The sequence below is a fragment of the Anoplophora glabripennis genome, unplaced genomic scaffold (assembly GCF_000390285.2).
Source record: "Anoplophora glabripennis isolate ALB-LARVAE unplaced genomic scaffold, Agla_2.0 scaffold1708, whole genome shotgun sequence".
In the NCBI taxonomy this organism is placed as follows: Eukaryota; Metazoa; Arthropoda; class Insecta; order Coleoptera; family Cerambycidae; genus Anoplophora; species Anoplophora glabripennis.
Window position 1 is genome coordinate 1 of NW_019419166.1, and position 12,152 is coordinate 12,152.

Below are 12,152 nucleotides of genomic sequence, written 5' to 3' on the forward strand. Positions count from 1 at the left end.
TCTCTCTCTCTCTCTCGTTCTAATATATTAAACTAGTACCTATTGAATCTGAATTTTTAACAGCTTTAAGAAGCAGTCTTAATAAACGGTGTACACATACTGAGATTTTCTTTCCCATTCCATTCTTCTCCTCTAGGTACTTACATTCTTCAGGTCACTTCAGAAGCAGCAGCAGCAGTCTACAGGATGTTCTTAAAGAAGCGACATGACAACTCTTAGATTTTAAAAGGTTTTTATATCTGTTGGTTTGTTCCTTAATACGTTCTCTCCCAGACCTAGGCTGAAGTTTTGCTTTTTCAATAAAATTTGATATTTAAAAGAATAAGTAGTTAGCGTTGGTCACATGGGCTTTAATACCAACTTAAGATATATATACAGATGACACGACAGTATTAAGATAATAATAACAAAGGTTTCTATTAAACTCATTTCCTAAATAGCATAGAATTATTCTAGTAATTAAATAGATAATCTTATACAGGGTGTTAATTAAGTATGTACAATAAATTTAACAGACAGTGATTTTAAGACAAAGAGTTGGTCCGCAGATGTTTCGTTTTCGTGTTAAACTTTTGTAAAAAAAATTGATGTTTCGTAAATATCTTAACTCAATTTTAGTGACACAGCTATTTATTTCAAACCGTTAGCGAAATATAGGGTGCTAATGCGCATGTTTTTTCGTTTAAGAGACCTGAACGGAGCTGTGTTTGAATTTCTCATCTTAAGATTATGAAATTTCACACTAATAGCTGAAATATTTTTGCATCAATATATCAACCACAGCGTTCCCATTCTTAAATGCTACGGTGGTCTAGAGGTAACAAACTCGCTTTGGAATCCAAAGGTTTGGGGTCCGAATCTTAGACAGAGCTAGACTTTTTTTAATTTAAATAAAATTGTCTCCTCTCTCCTTCACTCTGAACCGTATTGCGCAAGCGTTTAAATCTAGAAATTTGAATTTACCACCAATAAGGCACTAATTACAAGTATGTTCTGCGCATGTATTAAACATATTTTATTTTTGTTCATATTAACTCATTTCCTAAATAGCATGGAATTCTTCTAGTAATTAAATTTTTTATCCTCAGATTTTAAGTGCTACCCAACCGTAAATTTTATACTAATAGCTGAAATATTATTTAGCATCAATATATCAACCAAATTATTCCTGTTGTTAAATGCTACTACGGTGGTCTAGAGGTAACGGGCTCGCATTGGAATCCAAAGGTTCGGGGTTCGAATCTCGGACAGAGCAAGACTTTTTTAATTTAAATAAAATTCGAAACCAACTTTAAATTTACCGTCAATTACAGCCCACCTCTCTCCTTCACTCCGATCTCTATTGCGTAAACGTTTAAATCTAGAAATTTGAATTTACCACCAATTTTATTGCCACACTCTGATTGATCAAACAACCTATCGTTACTGGATTTTAAATTTACCGCCAATTTGCCGCGATCTGATTGGTCGACAGACGTGGCCAATTTGAATGCTACGCTCTGATTGGTCGAGGGGTGTGGCCTAAAAGTGGAGTGGAGGGGGTAAAATTCACCAAAAATTTGCAAATTGAACCTTCATAAGAAAATACATGGGATTTTGGCGTTGAACGCCTATAGCTTATCTACTCATCGTAAATCACTACTACACAAAAAATTATTTCCAGGCTCAGAAATGACTCACAGAATATTTGGCCACATTAGTCGTTATGGAGATCCAACAGTCAGAAAAGTGGTGCCTTTGACCACAGCTTTATCTTCAGTATCAAACGCACAACTAAGTGTTATTGATGTTCTTACCAAGTATTCACATGATTCAGATGATGAAGTTGCTTGTAACGCTATATATGGTTTAGGTTTAATTGGTGCTGGTACAAATAATGCACGTCTAGCAGCTTCATTAAGACAATTAGCAGTATTCCACAGTAAAAATCCTTCACAGTTGTTCATGGTTCGTATTGCTCAAGGCTTGGTACATATGGGCAAAGGAACATTAACTTTAAATCCTTTACATACTGATCGATTGTTAATGGATCCTGTAGCAACAGCAGGTAAAAGCATTTTTCCATCTATTGACACGCACACATTTTCGATTCCAGCACCCTTTATCTTGAAGAGATTTTACAACCCTTATTATTTTTTTTACTTAAAACAATTTGCTTTGACACCTGATTGAGTTTTTCGATTATAACATAAATGACATTATACCTACAGAAAAAAAATGGTAACTTCGTAATTAATATTGGATCTTAGGTACTCTAAAGTTTCGTTTGAATTCAATACCGATGTGGTTATAAAACCTAATAATTTGGTTGAAAATTACGTTACCTTTAGATTTGTTTTAATAAAATTAATAAACATTATATTATGTAGTCATATGTAATAATCGAAGTTACATAAGTAATACGGTTATTTATATAATATTATATTAACAAAAATATATCACAATAAATGTTCAAAACTGCATCCATCAGGTTTAAATGTAGCAGTCAAAATGTCTTAGTCTTCAGATCAAATACCTTTTTTCAGTCTGCGTTATCCTTACTGATCTGAGACATTGCTTTATTATGTCTGCCGTAAAATTCATTCGATATTCCTTTTAAGAATTTCTTAATTTGCCTCTGTAGTCCTGTAGCCAGGGGGGTCCCAATTGCCTCCTTTATTTAGATGGAGTTACCCAAGTCATTTTTGTGTATTTTGAGCTGCAGAACATGAATTTTTTGGGTATAAGATGTCGATAAGTTTTTTATTAACAAAAAACTTGCAAAATACTAAGAACTTAGTTTTTGGCAAAATAAAAAGTATTTTCTTGTTCTTTGTCCCATTTTAAGAAAAAAATGTCTCTTGCAATTTTTTTTGTTAAACGCATAGTTTTAGAGATAAACGCCGGTAAAAACTCGAAAAATGCAATTTTTGCGATTTTCAATTGTTAATAACTTTTGATTGAATAGGTATTTTGTAATTCTGATGACAGCGTTTGAAAGTTCACGTTAAATACTACAAATTATGAGTAATTGCAGTGTGAAAATTTGTTTTTTCCACTGTTATTTGAAACTATAAACAAATAGCAAGTGAGCGTTCAGAAGGGTGCGCCGCCATGTATGTTGCCTTGTTACAGGCGTTTAATTACGATCTTGACGCGTACTCTTCATTTCTAGACCAAAGAAACGATGAAAACTGAACGAAACATTAACAATTTAATGAAAATTTGCAATATTACAATAATTAAAATTATTGTACAAGTTTAAAAAATAATAATTATAAAAACACCTAAATTATACGATGTTACGCTTTTAATATAAGTATAAACTTTTTTTACTATCGTTTATAAATAAAACTAATATAATTTCGCTAATTTTTTTCATACAAATCGTATAATAATGTTTACAAAGCAAATTAGAATTAACCATGCAAACATTATATCTTTGATATTTCAAATTTTTTGCAACTTTTTAATGCATTTTGTTTTAAACGATTATCATTTATTTTTAAAACTTGTTTATAGTCGCGCTCCAAAATTGTACTAAAGATGTAGAATTATTAACATTCATGTTACAAGATGAATAGCTTAATTAAATCAGATCTTTGCATTATTTGTCAAAAAAATTTTTATTTTAATTACTGTAATGTTGCAATTTTCATTAAATTGTTAATGTTTCGTTCAGTTTTCATCGTTTCATTGGTCTAGAAATGAAGAGTATGCGTCAAGATCGTGTATTAAACATTTGGACTTAGGTATGGACAAAATTAAGTAGCGCCTCGTAGAAAAAAGATAAAAAAAAATATCGTTTTAAAGCTTAAGTGGAACAGAGTAAGGGAAAAATAATCACATTTCACCAGCACCGCATTTACACCCTCACAATTGAGCCCCAAAATTATAATTTTGGAAAAAATTTACATTTTTTTGCTCTCTCGTTTGGAAAAAAAATTCTCAAATGATACAAAACATTTTTTTGTAATTTTTAAGGTGAGGAATAAGTATCCATTGTTTAAATTGAGCTAAAAAAATTTAGAACCCTTAAATTTACGAATATTTTAGTTTATGATGTTTTTAGCTCTGATTTCCGCTCTTATGCATCGATTTGCTTGAAATTTGGAAAGTAGGTGGGGAATAGCTCAAGAAACAAAATAAATATGCTGATATGTATTTTTACCCTGGGGTTGTTTCTACCCCTTTGTAGGGGTTGAAAATAAATTTTGCCAAAATAATCCCGGAAATCGATAAGAGCAACTAATTTGAAGCAAAAAATGTGTCATACTATTTTTTTGATAAACCAATACTTTTTGAGTTATTTTACGCTAATTAATTTTATCCATAACTAAGTCCAAATGAATTATGGTGTGGCGGCGCTCCCTTCTGAACGCTCAATCGCTATTTGTTTATAGCTTCAAATAACAGTGGAAAAAATTAATTTTCACACTGCAATTACTCATAATTTGTAGTATTTAACGTGAACTTTCAAACGCCGTCAGCAGAATTACAAAATACCTACTCAATCAAAAGTTATTAACAATTGAAAATCGCATAAATTGCATCTTTCGAGTTTTTAACGGCGTTTATCTCTAAAACTATGCGTTTAACAGAAAAATTGCAAGAGACATTTTCTTCTTAAAATGGGTCAAAGATAAGAAAATACTTTTTACTTTGCCAAAAACTAAGCTCTCAGTATTTTGCAATTTTTTTGTTAATAAAAAACTTATCGATATCCGGGTAAACTTCTACCCAAAAAATTCGTGTTCTGCAGCTCAAAATACATAAAAAACACTTGGGTAACTTCATCTAAATGAAGGAGGCAATTGGGACCCCCCTGATTACAGGACTACTGTCTAGGGGTATTGTGCTGCTCTCCAACGTCGGCGCCGAATAAGTCTAGCGTCCTTCTTGTGCTTCCTCCAGCTAACTCGACCATAGTGTTCAGAAGCTTAGTTTCAGCACTTTCTATACTATTCAAAAAGGAATATGTAACCCAAAAGAGGGTTTTGCCCCATACTTTAATGGCCGAAAATGGGACCTGACCCCAACCTACAAATCGTTACCTTCATTATTACCATCATCAGCACATCATCGCCATCATACACTTGTGAGTTGAAATAATAAAGGGAATGACGTGCACTCATGCAGTTCTTGATATTTTCCGTTCTTAAGAGTAAAATATTGAAAATTAAAAAGAAAATTCTAAATGGTTAGTTATAAAAGTGTAAAAATAGGTCTGGAATGTGTCCTTTCTAAACCTTAATTTAACCCCACGGTAGGTACGCAATAAACTTTTTGAAATTTTCTTAATTAACAATCCTGTTAATCGAAAAACACGCGATCAATCGTTGCAAAATTTTTAGGGTAAAATTGATATATGTTTTACTATTTGTTCATCAATATTTATAAATATTTACTTATTTTAAAAATTGCTCCACATATACATGTGATTTTCTACTATTTTTCGCCCATTGTTAATGCGAAATTCAACTTTTTTGATTAGCAGTTGTTGTAGCTTTATAGAACATCGTCAAATATTCAAAAAATAAAGATTGCCTTTTTTATTTAGGGCTTACTTTCAATGTTACAGGGAAAAATATGTCGAAAACGGGTAATTTTTCATCCTTTTTGTAAGTTTGTTGTTCCCCCTGAATTTAGCAATGGTTTTTTGGAATAGGCAAACTCGGATTCTTATTCTACATAATATTTTGAATTTTTCTGTACAACAAAATATATGACTTCAAATACAAACGCCTCGAATGCTCTACCGCCTGGACTAATATCCATTCTGTTATGCACGATTGTTTTGTCAGTGCATACCGGTTGACCACAAGATTACTACCCAGGCTCTAGCTTAGGCACGAAAAAAGATATCGATTTCAAATTTTGGGCATGCGTATCATTGAATTTGATGCAAAATTTAATCATAAAAACAACTGACCGTCACTTCCTGTTTGAACGGAAATGCCCTAAATTTTGTTATTTCATACGGAACACCCTGTATATTATTTTTGTTTTCAATTCTGCTGAAGAAACTAACACTAAAATATGTATTGTGTCCTATACCTATCTTTGACAGTTTCCGAGAAAATCGCGCTTTAATATGTCAAATGTGTCATTTATAAAATCCTTTTGAAAGAAAACAAACGAAGAAAGGGACAAAGTCATAATATGATATCTTTAACTTATTTTAGAAGTACTAAAGCTTTCTCGCTTCTCCATACACTAGTAACATGTCGATTTGATGTTCGCGAGTAAAAACTGGCATTTTACATAAAAAATAAGTAATAAGCACCACCATTAAACGTGAAATGAAACAGCAAGATTCCTAGGCACCTCTGATCTACGCATTGACTGATTACGTCGTTTTCCATTTAATATCTCAAAAACTCCGAACTTTGGGTATAGGGAAGTGTACATAAAAATGATTGGAAATTGTTTGTAGAATACGAATTCTCAATTAGTTGTAGGGCATTCCATTAAAATTATTGCAGTTACTTGCTATTAAAGATGACTTCCGGTATTTTCCGGATGTGTCGGAAGTGCGACATTTTTATGATATCAGATTTTAGTATTTCTAAAATAAGTTAAAGATATCATATGACTTTGTCCCTTTCTTCGATTGTTTTCTTTCAAAAGGATAAATGACAAATTTGACATTTTAAAGCGTGATTTTCTCGGAAACTGTCAAAGATAGCATATATCTTTTACGTCTGATAAAAAACGAGTTAAATGTGTACCTGTCAAATTATTAGGTATTACTTTAGATGCGGGATTAAATTGGTCTGCTCATGTCAATGTTTTGTGTTCAAAGCTTGCTACTCAAATATTTGCAATGAGACAGCTGCGGCCTTGTGTGGATAATACGGTTATGAGATTAGTTTATTTCTCTCTATTTCATAATCATCTTAGTTACGGTATCACTTTATGGGGCAACTCCAGTTGTGCTCATAAACTATTTATCCTACAGAAGGCTGCTGTTCGCCTAGTGGCGGCTGTACCTAATTATTCCCATAGTAGAGACTACTTCAGGAAGTACAAGATATTACCTCTACCATGCCTATATTTACTTGAGTCTCTTTATTTAGTACATAAAAAATTACCAAACTTGCCAACACATTCCAGCATTCACAAATATAGCACTAGGCATGGTGGGGACCTTGTGGTTCCTATCTCTCGAATAAATATGACGAAAAATAACAAACTGGAGATAGGATTGTATAACAAATTTGCACATTTTTTTGTGCACGAGAATGTTAAACTGATGTCCATCAAATCTTTTTACACTTTTACCAAATATTTTCTGTTGACAAACTGTTATTTCAGTACTGATGAATTTATTTCGGTTGTTTGTCCTGGTGTGACTTGAAATGTACTTATTGTATGTATAAAAGTCAAAGTCCTATTCTATTTTATTATTATTTTTATAGTAGTAGCAGTAGTAGTAGTAGTAGTAGTAGTAGTAGCAGCAGTAGCAGCAGTAGCAGCAGTAGCAGCAGTAGCAGCAGTAGCAGCAGGAGCAGCAGGAGCAGCAGGAGCAGCAGGAGCAGCAGGAGCAGCAGGAGCAGGAGCAGGAGCAGGAGTAGTAGTAGTAGTAGTAGTAGTAGTCGTAGTGGTAGTGGTAGTGGTAGTGGTAGTGGTAGTAGTGGTAGTAGTGGTAGTAGTAGTAGTAGTGGTAGTAGTGGTAGTAGTGGTAGTAGTGGTAGTAGTGGTAGTAGTGGTAGTAGTAGTAGTAGTAGTAGTAGTAGTAGTAGTAGTAGTAGTAGTAGTAGTAGTAGTAGTAGTAGTAGTAGTAGTAGTAGTAGTAGTAGTAGTAGTAGTAGTAGTAGTAGTAGTAGTAGTAGTAGTAGTAGTAGTAGTAGTAGTAGTAGTAGTAGTAGTAGTAGTAGTAGTAGTAGTAGTAGTAGTAGTAGTAGTAGTAGTAGTAGTAGTAGTAGTAGTAGTAGTAGTAGTAGTAGTAGTAGTAGTAGTAGTAGTAGTAGTAGTAGTAGTAGTAGTAGTAGTAGTAGTAGTAGTAGTAGTAGTAGTAGTAGTAGTAGTAGTAGTAGTAGTAGTAGTAGTAGTAGTAGTAGTAGTAGTAGTAGTAGTAGTAGTAGTAGTAGTAGTAGTAGTAGTAGTAGTAGTAGTAGTAGTAGTAGTAGTAGTAGTAGTAGTAGTAGTAGTAGTAGTAGTAGTAGTAGTAGTAGTAGTAGTAGTAGTAGTAGTAGTAGTAGTAGTAGTAGTAGTAGTAGTAGTAGTAGTAGTAGTAGTAGTAGTAGTAGTAGTAGTAGTAGTAGTAGTAGTAGTAGTAGTAGTAGTAGTAGTAGTAGTAGTAGTAGTAGTAGTAGTAGTAGTAGTAGTAGTAGTAGTAGTAGTAGTAGTAGTAGTAGTAGTAGTAGTAGTAGTAGTAGTAGTAGTAGTAGTAGTAGTAGTAGTAGTAGTAGTAGTAGTAGTAGTAGTAGTAGTAGTAGTAGTAGTAGTAGTAGTAGTAGTAGTAGTAGTAGTAGTAGTAGTAGTAGTAGTAGTAGTAGTAGTAGTAGTAGTAGTAGTAGTAGTAGTAGTAGTAGTAGTAGTAGTAGTAGTAGTAGTAGTAGTAGTAGTAGTAGTAGTAGTAGTAGTAGTAGTAGTAGTAGTAGTAGTAGTAGTAGTAGTAGTAGTAGTAGTAGTAGTAGTAGTAGTAGTAGTAGTAGTAGTAGTAGTAGTAGTAGTAGTAGTAGTAGTAGTAGTAGTAGTAGTAGTAGTAGTAGTAGTAGTAGTAGTAGTAGTAGTAGTAGTAGTAGTAGTAGTAGTAGTAGTAGTAGTAGTAGTAGTAGTAGTAGTAGTAGTAGTAGTAGTAGTAGTAGTAGTAGTAGTAGTAGTAGTAGTAGTAGTAGTAGTAGTAGTAGTAGTAGTAGTAGTAGTAGTAGTAGTAGTAGTAGTAGTAGTAGTAGTAGTAGTAGTAGTAGTAGTAGTAGTAGTAGTAGTAGTAGTAGTAGTAGTAGTAGTAGTAGTAGTAGTAGTAGTAGTAGTAGTAGTAGTAGTAGTAGTAGTAGTAGTAGTAGTAGTAGTAGTAGTAGTAGTAGTAGTAGTAGTAGTAGTAGTAGTAGTAGTAGTAGTAGTAGTAGTAGTAGTAGTAGTAGTAGTAGTAGTAGTAGTAGTAGTAGTAGTAGTAGTAGTAGTAGTAGTAGTAGTAGTAGTAGTAGTAGTAGTAGTAGTAGTAGTAGTAGTAGTAGTAGTAGTAGTAGTAGTAGTAGTAGTAGTAGTAGTAGTAGTAGTAGTAGNTTGAAGTCCGAACTGATATAACATCTCAGCAGTTTAATGATTTCTTTGTTACAGTTTCAGAAGTTATTACTCAGTCTATAATTGATTCGAATATTAATCCTAGTTTGTTTTTAAATATGTTACCAAGCCCAGAAGGGTCGTTTTTCATAACACCTGTCATTGAGTCTGATGTTAGAGAAGCTATACTTAAGTTAAAAAATACAGCTAGTTTGGATTACTATGAATTGAACAGTTTTGTCATTAAAGCCTCACTTGAATTTCTTGTAAAACCTTTTACAGTATTATTTAATATGTGTATTACTGAAGGCATTTGGCCCGATGCTTTTAAAATTACAAAAATAGTTCCAGTATTTAAGACAGGCGATAAAGATGTCATAGATAACTATAGGCCCATTGGAGTTGTTCCAGTTTTATCGAAAATTTTTGAAATTTTGATTAAAGATAAGCTTATAATTTATATAGATGATAAGTCTATCATAACTCCTTCGCAGTATGGGTTCCGGAAAAATTGTTCAACGGTCCAGGCATTAATAACTGTTGTTGAAAGTATTGTTAATGGAATGGACGATGGTGCTCCTACTAACGCGGTAATGTGTGATTTATTAAAAGCCTTCGATTGCGTAAATATTGATCTCCTATTGTTTAAATTAGAACACTACGGTATTAGGGGAAAGACATATAGTCTTTTTAAATCATACTTGACAACAGAGTACAGTATGTTAATCTTAATGGTGTTACTTCTGATTTACTTTCCGTTACATGCGGAGTTCCCCAAGGATCTGTGTTGGGGCCGATTTTATTTTTGCTCTACGTAAATGACTTACCCATGTCACTGTCTGGCACTGAGTGTATTCTTTTTGCCGATGATACTACCTTGCTTAGTAGAGGTGTGAGCTCTTTATATGATAATGGCTTGAATAGTGCTAAAATTTGGTTCAGAAGTAATAAACTGAAGCTCAATGAAGCTAAAACTAAAAATATACTCTTTAGTTCTGATAAAAGGGCCGTCAAGTCCAGTCCAGTTCGTTTGCTGGGGAGTAACACTTGATACCGCATTGTGTTGGAGTGCGCATATTGATACTATATGTTCAAAACTTTCTTCACTAAATTTTGTTATGAGACAACTCAGATCGTGCCTAGATAATGCTACTATGAAGATTGTCTACTATGCGCTCCTGCACAGTGTGATGTCATATGCGATTATTCTTTGGGGCAATGCACCAAAGTCATATAAAGTGTTTCACTTACAGAAGGCAGCTGTGAGGATCATAGACAAAGCCCACTATGGAATGTCCTGTAAACCCATTTTTAAAAAATATCAAATCTTACCAGTGCCCTGTGTATATATTTTTGAAACACTTTTATTTATACATAAACATGCTAATAGCTTATTGTCTCATGCTGATAGACATAATTATAGCACAAGACACAGAAATAATATCATACCCCCCTTTTCGCGTTTGCGTATTACACAAATGAATAAAATTGATATAAATCTGTATAATAAACTTGTGAATATTCATCAGCAATTAGATTTGAAATCAATGAATTACAGAACATTTTATAGACTGGCTAAAGATTTTCTTTTAACTCACTGCTTTTATACTGTTAACGAATATCTAAATTATTTACCATAATTTCTTTCAGAACTTTTTTAACTCGTTTTAACTATTTTTTAACTGTTAACTGTTAACTGTTTTTGTTTAACTGTATATTTTTTAACTCTTTGTAGGTCATTATAAATAACTCGTATAGTCTTTCTATATCATTATAATTTAGTTGTTAATTTGTGACAAAAATGTACTATGTATATATTGTCAATAAAAATCAATCAATCAATCAATCCATCCATCCATCCATCCATCCATCCATCCATTATTATTATTATTAAACAACAAACAACCAACAAAACAACAACCAGCAACAACAAACAACAACAACCAACATTATATTCCTCACCTCCAAATTATTTTTCATTCTCTTCTTAAATATAATATGTATGTTTAAATTTCAGGTTTATTGGTTCCTTTAATTTCACTATTAGAACCCCAAGCATTGATATTAAATCGTTCACAATATCTACTCTATATGTTAGTTGCTGCAATGCAGCCAAGATGGTTATTAACACTAGATGAAAATTTGGAGGTTATATCTGTAATTGTTCGTGTTGGTCAAGCAGTTGATATTGTAGGAAAAGCGGGTACACCTAAGACCATAGCTGGTATTCATACACACACAACACCTGTTTTATTGGCATCAGCAGAGAGAGCTGAATTAGCCACAGACCAGTATGAAATCCTAGCACCTACGTTAGATGGAATATGTGTTTTGAAAAAAAAACACTGATGTAAAATTATAGTAATATAGCTTTAGAGTTTTTATATGTGTTTTCTTATTATAATATATTTATAATGCACAAAATATTTCAAAAAGCTATTAAAAACAAAAATTAATAAAACATTAATTTTATATAAGTGTACTTTATACAGAGTGGCATAAAAGTATGAGAACCCCAAAAAATCTCGCGAGATGTGCATTTTCCGGAAAAACCAAATATGGGGAATGTTTAGGTTTTTCCCTGGTTATTCAATGGTGACCATGCCATGACCGCTGACCGCTGACCACGTTGTCATTATGGGGTCAAGACTATTTTTTTAAATGGGAACCCCCTTTTTGACCCCGGAGATGGAAAGAGCGGAATATTTTACGTTCAGATATGACCTTGACCATTTCAAAAATTTCAAAATGGCGATGAAATTAAGATGGCGGACGAAATTTTTGAAAGTTAACCTATTTGCACCAAATTTTGTATACGGAGGTTTTCCAGATCACGAATCCAAGGTCGGATTTAAATAATCAAGATGGCGGATCCAATATGGCGGACGAATTTTTCGAAAATCACTTATTTGCACCTAACGTGGGATACGGGGGTTTTTGGGTCG

The 12,152-nt window shown here is 33.0% G+C and overlaps 1 pseudogene; it reads left to right on the plus strand.

Annotated features, from left to right (window-relative positions):
- The first annotated feature begins 1,671 nt into the window (after window positions 1-1,671).
- LOC108915540 lies at window positions 1,672-11,556 on the plus strand (annotated as a pseudogene).
- Window positions 11,557-12,152: the final 596 nt, after the last annotated feature.